General features: G+C 40.3%; 1 protein-coding gene across 1 annotated transcript in view; it reads right to left on the bottom strand.

Moving 5' to 3' along the window:
* Positions 1-8,645, bottom strand: part of LRRC2 (leucine rich repeat containing 2) — a 361,338-nt gene that overhangs the window by 227,281 nt on the left and 125,412 nt on the right. The window lies entirely within an intron of this gene.

Raw genomic sequence — 8,645 nt, 5'->3', positions numbered from 1 at the left:
GGAATTGCAAGAGTAGTAGCCATTCTGGATTTAGGTGCTACAGATGGGAAAGCACAGTTTCCACCCATGCCCTTGCGTGCTTTGTGGAAGGGCAGATACAATATAGCTGGACAGGGAGCAGAGCCGCTTCTCCTCACTAGTACAGTGCCTCTGTGACACCAACAGGTAGAGCAAAACCTGTGACCTCTGGAGCTTAGTGCAGGAGCCTGTACTGCTTGAGCTAAGTCAGCTGGCTCTCAGCTAAGGCTGTAAAGCAAACTTACTCTCTTCTACTATACCACTATATGAGCCAGTACACTGTATGCAGAAAGTGTGTGAGTTATGCCTCTACCCTGATGATTTGTAGTGATGTAGACTTTTTGTTGTTGTTGTTGCTGCACAAAGCTCTAACACAGACAAGATCTAATAATTTGTACCCCAACTTCTATTGCAAACTATGTGTGAGCTTTGAGGGAACCATTCCATTATAGCCACTGCAACCTGGTTCTACCCACCCAAACCCTCTCCAATAGCTATGAAGACCTACTTTCTAGATGCTTATCTGAAGCAAGCCTCCCCCGTCAGTTTACAATATACCCACTGAGACGTAACACCTACATGTTAAGCCATACTGATGTCTAGTTTTAACAAAAATAAAAACTACAATCTTAAAGAAGTCGTTCAGATTGTCTGTTCCTGTCATACAGTCACATTCCTACTCTTCTCAGCTGTATTTCTTTTGGCAGCACTGGGGAATTCACACATACCAGAAGTGTTAACATACAAAATGGCGTCTTTCAATTTGAATGGTATACACTGAGCCTTTGAACAAGCAGTTGTGTTCCTGCATTGTGGAACTGGCATTTCCTGACTTTTTTTAGCTTTGGCAGATAACTTCCTGACTGAATTGCTTACTTTACACTTTAAAGAGTCTCCTTTTAAACTACAGAAGTGCCAGAAGAACTCAAAATTTAGTCCCATCATATTTACATTATATGAGTGTCAAAAGGGTCAGAGACCATCCTTTACTGTATGTTTGTAACGGTGCTAGCACAGCAAGGTTCCACCAGGCTATTGTCTCTGGGCACTACCATAGTAGAAATGTTATTAGTTTGTTCATTATTTAAGACTCGTTCTTGTAAAAAGTAACTTGATTTTTTCCACATACCTTGTAAGTGCCTTGGAATCAAATGTCTCTGTGGTGGATTTTATGTTATTGTGGTCAAGGTGGAGCACACCATACGTCATGTAGAGCTGTACTTTTTCATCAGATCATCTGAATATGTAGGGTTGGGAATTAGTTTAGGGTTTTATAAATGTTTCTGGAAGTAATATAAATATTATGGATTATTTGGTATTGGTATTAATCACATTTTTCCAAAAGGATTCTTTTGCCCCCAAGCAAAGCTTCCTACCTGAGCAAGTGAGATTAAAGGATGTTGTCAAGGCTGCTTGTAAATATTAAATTAAGTATCCCTTTAAATGCCTAGAGATTTCTTGGGAAATAACGTAGAGTAGGTGTTTGTAGTTCCTGATTTGTATGCATCTAATAAGACAGATACACAAATAACAAAACTTACCCCTCCGTTGAATAAATAAAAACGGCTACAATGGGTCATCATATTAAAGGTCATCTAGCCCTCTCTTCTGACAGTGGCCAATAAGCCGCTGCATTTCCTCATGCACACTTGTCTGCACTGATTATTTCACCAGAGCCAACCACCCATTAGTCCTTGTCTATAGTGGGAAGAGGAATTAACAAATTGTATGTAGCATGACCTTAGACCCTATTTTGCTCTTTGCATGAACAAGGATGGCCATATTTAAAAATACATGGGCTGAACACGATAAACACAATTTATCTCTGTCTGTATACTAAATGCTATATCACATACAGTATCATTTTAGTTTAAAAAAATTAGCTAATCTATTTTCTAATAATTCTCAGGGAGTAGCTGGGTTAGTCTGTAACTTTTTAAAAATAACAAGTAGTCCTGTGGCACCTTAGAGACTAACAAAAATATATAGTATCACGAGCTTTGGGGTTTTCCCATGAAAGCTTACAATACTATATATTTTTGTTAGTCTCTAAGGCCATGGAAACTAGAAACTATTTTAAAATAACTAAATTTGATTTAACTCCCAATTTTACAAAATCTAAATAGCGTGTCCCCACTATGGGGAAGCCTTGAAATTAGTCTGAGGCAGGCTCCATTAATGTGGACATGCTACCTTGAGTGAGAGCCTCAGGAAGCACAGGAGAGTAATTAGTTTGAATTATTCGGGGGGGGGGGGGGGCGGGGAGTGGGTAGTTTCAAAATAGCGGCACCAGAGCATCCACACTAATGATATTTTGAAATAACTATTTCAAAATTAGCATTATTCCTCCAAAAAAGCAGGAGTACAGATTTTGAAATAAACAGCCCCTTATTTCAAAATACTAGGCTTAGTCGTGTAGACACTCTGCTTATAAATTCGAACTAAGGGGGTGTTATTTTGAAATAAAGCTAGTGTTGACCAGGGTTAAGGTACCACAAAACTATTCATTATTTTTTAACAATGTGTTTTCTCACTGTGGATTTACCACTTTCCAGTCTCTTCATTAGGAAAGCTTAAATGATAATTCCTTATTTCTTTAAGAAAATGTTTCCAAGAGACCAGAAATATAACAGATTTTTTTCATTTTTTAGGTTATTGTATAGATTGTTATCCTACCCTAACTCAACAACTAACTTAAAGAAAACAAATTCTTTAATCTGTGATTTGCTATAGCCTACATGTGAATTTGAGAAAAGAGTCCAGAGGAGCCCAATTAAATTTTGTCATCCCTCACTTTCCAGAGGAGGTTCCCATCTATCAAATACACATAATGAAAAAACACCTACCTGCTTTAGTAGTAATTAAACTGGATTAACATATTATCCCACTGTAGTGATGATTACAAGTTTTCATTTGCTAGAAAAATCAGGGGGAAGGTGTTGGGAAATGTTAGTAAAAAAATAAAGCATCTATTTGTATTTCTGCTTTTCTGATGTAACCTACACTAGAATCAGTCTTCCTTTGCAAGCCAGTTATCCAGGCAGCTCATCTCTCTAAACTCAGTATTTTTACTCAGTTTATTTTTAACAATCGAGTGTTAATTGTGTTTAAAGACAGACCAGTTTCCACTTGGCCCTGCTTCACATTCATCCTCTTTATCCACCTTTAGGGAGCCCGAAGTTGAGCCTACACGAATAGGCAAAACTTTACTGAGGTAGAGAAGACTTTTCTCCCCAGACAGACATGAAAGCCGCCACCACTAGCATGTCAGGGCACATAGTGATCATGCTGTTTGCTTCCCTAGCAGTCATCCCTTAGAGCCCGAATGCCCTATCTGGTGTGGCAGTATCACAGACTTTGCCCGTGATTTTGGTATCCATATCCTGGAAGGTATTAACAGGGAATGTCTGATGTAGAAACAAAACAGTGTCTGGATGGTGGTGGTGGTCAGTATCATAAAGAAGGTCAGATTAGATGATGCAGTGATCCTTTCTGGCCTTAAATTCTATGACTCTGTGTCAAAGAGCTTGAAACTGGTGAGGCTCAGAGTAGAGTAGCCAGTTTTGTACACCACAACTTTAAAAAAAGTATGATCAAAGTGGCTAGAGTCTGGAAGAAAGCAACAAAAATGGCAAGAGAATTAAAACACATGACCTATGATGAGGAAAGGGGGAAAAAACTGGGCATTTTTTATCTATAGGAGAGAAGGGGAGGACACAATAACAGTCTTCATATGTGTAAAATGCAATAAAAAGCAGGCTGATTACCTGTTCTCCCTGTCATCTGATGGTAGATTAACAGGTAATCAACTTAGTTTGCAGCAGGGAGATTTATGTTGCAAAGTTTTCCCCAACAGCTAACTATAAGAATAATGAAGCACTGGAACCAGGTACCAGGGGAGGCAGTGGAATTCCCCCATCATTAGAGGTTTTTAAGAACAAGTGAGACAGACACCTATTGGGGAGGTCTTGGTATACCTAATCCTGCTTCAGTACAAGGGGGTATAGACTAGATGACCTCCAGAGGCAGCATCATGCTTAGCGGGGCTGCAGGGACTGTGTCAACTCCCTTCTACCACAGGCCTACCCCACCATGCCTCTTCCCACCCTCACTCCACCTCTAGTAAGTGAGAGGGTGGGCCAGGCTGGCTGTTCCAGCCTCTGTGTTCCCTGCAGTGTCTCTGAGGGTATGTATACACTACCCCCCTAGTTCGAACTAGGGGGGGTAATGTAGTCATACGGAGTTGCAAATGAAGCCCGGGATTGGAATTTCCCGGGCTTCATTTGCATAAAGCCGGCCAGTGCCATTTTTAAATGCCGGCTAGGTCGGACCCCGTGCCGCGTGTAGCCACGCGGCACGGGGTCCGACCTAGCCGGCATTTAAAAATGGCGCCGGCCGGCCTTATGCAAATGAAGCCCGGGAAATTCCAATCCCGGGCTTCATTTGCAACTCCGTATGACTACATTACCACCCCTAATTCGAACTAGGGGGGTAGTGTAGACATACCCTCAGAGCATGGGGCCAAAGTGGCCACCCCAAATTACTCAATGGATGGAACTGCTCTGTCCGGAGGTCCCTTCCACCCCTACATTTCTATGATTCTATGTAGCTATTTTTATATAGATGCTTCCTGGCAACTACTTCCCCTGTAGATAATAGCATAGCCTCTGCTACTGAGAAGCCCAGGTGAGTCATGTATTGCCTATATGCAGTCATTTCATGTTACACTTAAAAGTCATGCCTCCTGCTGTATTTTTATTTTGTTGCAGCTATAGCTGCCGAGTGCCGTGCTATCACTTTTCAGACTCTTCAGCAGAGTAAACTATAAGAAGCTAGATGATTCCCTATGCCAGGGCAAAGGGCTGGCAAGAGAAAACCTCTTTCTTTGGCCATCCACTCTCATTTTTACTGATATTTATTACTTTTATTACAATCTCATTGTGCTAGAAGCCTGAATGAGCAGATGCTCTGGTGATGGTTTTGACCTTGCTATTCTCACATGGATTTTCAAAACTTTGTTAATATTTTATTTAAAAAAGTAATTGACTGAATGTTTACTGATAACGAGGAGTGCTCATTGAGGGTGCATCTACACTGCACCATAGCTCGAAATAAGGTATGCCATTTGAGCTACACAAATTGCGTATCTTATTTCGATGTTATTTCAAAAGAGCTTATTTCATAAATTTAGAAATAACCCACTATTCCAAAACGCCCCTTACTCCTCATGGAATGAGGTTTAAAAGGATGCCAGAATAACAAGCCCGAAATAATGGGCTTGCTGTGAAGACACGGGATAGCTATTTCGGGATACTCTGGTATCCCAAAATACCACCGCAGTGTAGACATAGCCTTAGATTACACAAGAACCTGAATGAAGTACAGAGTAGCAGTATCAAGAAACTCAAATGAACCTGTGGATTTTATCCTTAATACTTATGTTTACAACAGGCTTTTCAAAAGTCTGAAAAAGGCAGCATAGTGTTGGTGTTTCACATATGGAAAGAGATACATAAAAAGAAAAATCTGAAGACTTTCCTCTGAAGATCTGACACAAACTTTCAAATACCTTGTAAAGTCTGCATTTATAGATTAATTGAGTCCAGATGGTCACTTGCTACATATCAATGTTTGATCGCATAGGAGAAAACACAATCCAGACTTATATATGCATATTACAGCAGGACAAAAATACAAAAAATAGTTTACAAATATTTTCACAAATAAATGTGATAAGTTTGGTACACTGCTATTCATGGTGTCTGGTGTCATGTGTACACAAGAATTTCTGACTACTGACTGTTTCTAAATCCTGAAATTTTCACAATTTTTAGCATGTCTAAAGTTTTAACTTTATTATTCATTGATCATTTTTCTTATTCCAATCAAGCAATAGAAACAACACCATGTGACTGAGATGAGCAATCACACAACAAAAATAATGATTAGTAAATCGCCAGTGATATCTGTGTTATCCACAAATCATGAGCTATAATATATTCACATAAACTATGTGAATTTCAGTTTAAAAACAGAGAGCACTGTCTATCCCTCTAGATTTTACTGAATTTAGTCATATTTTTTTCTGTGTAAAAGCTGGAAAGTTCTTGTGGTATCAGACAGCCAGTAATGTGTAAGTGACCAACTGCAGTGAAATCAAAGATCTCTTTCACTGTATAAAATTACCACCAGAAAAACTACGGGCACAAACCACAACGCTGCCAGACACATTTTGGCATTTCTCTGATCATCAGATCTATATATACTCATATTGCCTTTCAAAACCAGTGTATGCTAGTTTAAATGATTGGCAGTTTCTCCATATCAGCCCCTAAGGACCAGGATGAAGTCTTGTGACCTTCTGGACACAAGGATTCATTCTCTTGTCATGTTTTACTATAATTAACTTTCTGTTCAGACATTTATAGTAAGACTAAAACCCCTGACTGAAAGATTGATACAGAGAACTTAGCCTTTTCAAGTTATGCTTAATGCACTGCTGACAAGACATGATACTTAGGTTCCACAGTGCGATATAGAAAGCATTCACTTCTGTTACTCTGCTTCATCTGCAGGAGTGGTTTTCCCACGCCCTTCCTTATTCATCCTAGAATACTCAAGGAGCTAATAGAGGAGATATCTGAACCTTTAGCTATCATCTTTGGAAAATCATGGAAGACAGGAGAGATTCCAAAAGACTAGAAAAGGGCAAATATAGTGCCCATCTATAAAAAAGGAAATAACAACCCAGGAAACTACAGACCAGTCAATTTAACTTCTGTGTCAGGAAAGATAATGGAGCAAGTAATTAAGGAAATCATCTACAAGCACTTGGAAGATAATAAGGTGATAGAGAACAGCCAGCATGGATTTGTAAAGAACAAATCATGTCAAACCAATCTGATAGCTTTCTTTGATAGGATAACAAGTCTTGTGGATAAGGGAGAAGCGGTGGACGTGGTATACCTAGACTTTAATAAGGCATTTCAAATGGTCTCGCATGATATTCTTATCAATAAACTAGGCAAATACAACTTAGATGGGGCTCCTATAAGGTGGGTGCATAACTGGCTGGATAACCATTCTCAGAGAGTAGTTATTAATGGTTCACAATCCTGCTGGAAAGGTATAACAAGTGGGGTTCCGCAGTGGTCCGTTTTCGGACCAGTTCTGTTCAATATCTTCATCAACAATTTAGATATTGGCATAGAGAGTACGCTTATTAAGTTTGGAGATGATACCAAGCTTGGGGGGGGGAGGGGTTGTGACTGCTTTGGTGGATAGGGTCATAGTTCAAAATGATCTGGACAAATTGGAGAAATGGTCTGAGGTAAATAGGACGAAGTTTAATAAGGACAAATGCAAAGTACTCCACTTAGGAAGGAACAATCAGTTTCACACATACAGACTGGGAAGCAACTGTCTAGGAAGCAGTACAGCAGAAAGGGATCTAGGGGTTATAATGGACCACAAGCTAAATATGAGTCAACAGTGTGACGCTGTTGCAAAAAAAGCAAACATGATTCTTGGATGCATTAACAGGTGTGTTGTGAGCAAGACAAGTCATTCTTCCACTCTCCTCTGCACTGATTAGGCCTCAGTTGGAGTATTGTGTCCAATTCTGGGCACCACATTTCAAGAAAGATGTGGAGAAATTGGAGAAGGTCCAGAGAAGAGCAACAAGAATGATTAAAGGTCTAGAGAACATGAGCTATGAAGAAAGACTGAAAGAACTGGGTTTGTTTAGTTTGGAAAAGAAAAGATTGAGAGGCGACATGATAGAGGTTTTCAGGTATCTAAAAGGGTGTCACAAGGAGGAGGGAGAAAAATTGTTCTTCCTGGCCTCTGAGGATAGAACAAGAAGCAACGGGCTTAAACTGAAGCAAGGAAGGTTTAGGTTGGACATTAGGAAAAAGTTCCTGTCAGGGTGATTAAACACTGGAATAAATTGCCTAGGGAGGTTGTGGAATCTCCATCTCTGGAGATATTTAAGAATAGGTTAGATAAATATCTATCAGGGATGGTCTAGACAGTACTGAATCCTGCCATGAGGGCAGGGGACTGGACTCAATGACCTCTCGAGGTCCCTTCCAGTCCTAGTATTCTATGATTCTCTCTACCTCTCCCCAGTTTAGAAACTCTCTAACATGCACAAAAAGGCTAGACCCTGGTTTCTAAATCCTGGACACCCTACTTCCAAACAAAAGGCAGATGAGCAAATTCTCAAGGATGGAGTCTCTGTTAGCGCAGTTTTGCTGACTTAGCTCTGTGGGCTAGATGCAGCCTACGCTGACAAAAGGGGTTCTTCTGCCAGTGTAGGAACACCACCCCAAACCAGCCAGTTAATGGAAGCCCTTTTCCTTTGATAGCTACAGCTGCATTTTGTTGACATTGCTACATCTGTCAAGGGGATGTTTCCTGTGCTGCTATAACTTCTCAAAGTAGACCAAGCCTTACTGTCTTCTCCTGTTCCTTATACTAACCCTTGGAGGTGCTTCAGCAACAGTATTGGCTTTTGAGCCTATGCCTCATCCCATTTCATCTAGCATTCAGGGTCAAGCAGGCTCACTGATGGTGGAGGGGAGGAAGCAACTGCCCTGGGGGCCAGGGATTCTAAAGGGTGTAGG

This window comes from Pelodiscus sinensis, chromosome 6 (assembly GCF_049634645.1).
Source record: "Pelodiscus sinensis isolate JC-2024 chromosome 6, ASM4963464v1, whole genome shotgun sequence".
Classification (NCBI taxonomy): domain Eukaryota; kingdom Metazoa; phylum Chordata; order Testudines; family Trionychidae; genus Pelodiscus; species Pelodiscus sinensis.
Note: the sequence above shows the minus strand (reverse complement) of the source record. Positions and strands in the feature narration are given on the sequence as shown.